The following is a 941-nucleotide window of genomic DNA, read 5'->3' as shown; positions in this document are numbered from 1 at the left end:
ACCCAGGCTCTCTCGGTTGGCTGCGAGGGTGAAGCACATTGTAGGCTACCCCGTTTATCTCATGACGGCCTGGCATATGACCACAGATGTTGCGCCGACTAAACGAAACTTTCCAACTTTTTCTCATAACGGCACAGGCAACGCAGCTCAGAGGTTTATTGTGATCGCATTGAATCGTAGATGTTGGAGGTAAAGTTAGCGGCGTACTCTATAGTTTTGCGCTGTGAAATATTATTAGACGCATCAAATCGTAGGTGTTCTGCTGCAAATTACTAGACGCATTAAAACGTAGGTGTAGTTGTGAATTACCAGCCCTCAGCAGCTGTGATTAAAGGGCTATTACACTGGGCTAATTTTCCGTGGATCTTCAGTCAAACCACGATATCCGCTAGCGTGGTTCTCATTTGTTTCTTGTTATTGCTGATGATGATAATGGTGAGTAATACCGTCGTCCTTCAGTGAACTCTTCCGTAGCTTTGGAAGATCGTGGACACGTCAGAAAACCACGGAAATAGGAGAACCACGCCAGCGGAAATCGTGGTTTGACTGAAGATCCACGAAAAATTTGCCCAGTGTAATAGTTCCTTAATAAGATTGCATTACCTTCAATATAAAGTGGTTGCAAAACATGTTAGCAGAGCGTGGTTTCGATCCACGGACCTCTGGGTTATGGGCCCAGCACGCTTCCACTGCGCCACTCTGCTGCTGCCGAGGAGCGCCGTCATCGTTATCTTGGCGCCCCGCTCCACGTGTGCGGGGCGTGGTGGCCCGGTGCTGACGCGTGCCAGGGGGTAGGGGGGAGTTATTAGCGTGTCGCCGTGTGTGTGTGTGTGTGTGTGTGTGTGTGTGTGTGTGTGTGTGTGTGTGTGTGTGTTTACCTATTTGTTTACCTATTTGTAGTATACAGGGCCTGAGTTCAAGTCCGGTCAGTCCTGTCTCCC

The 941-nt window shown here is 49.1% G+C and overlaps 1 non-coding gene across 1 annotated transcript; it reads right to left on the bottom strand.

The window, feature by feature from the left end:
- Positions 1-632: 632 nt before the first annotated feature.
- Positions 633-704, bottom strand: Trnam-cau (transfer RNA methionine (anticodon CAU)). The gene has a single exon. It is a non-coding gene; the product is annotated as a tRNA-Met (tRNA).
- Between the last annotated feature and the right edge of the window lie 237 nt (positions 705-941).

Source organism: Eriocheir sinensis, chromosome 70 (genome assembly GCF_024679095.1).
Source record: "Eriocheir sinensis breed Jianghai 21 chromosome 70, ASM2467909v1, whole genome shotgun sequence".
NCBI lineage: Eukaryota > Metazoa > Arthropoda > Malacostraca > Decapoda > Varunidae > Eriocheir > Eriocheir sinensis.
The sequence above is the reverse complement of the archived record's forward strand: the minus strand, read 5'-3'. Positions and strand labels throughout refer to the sequence as shown.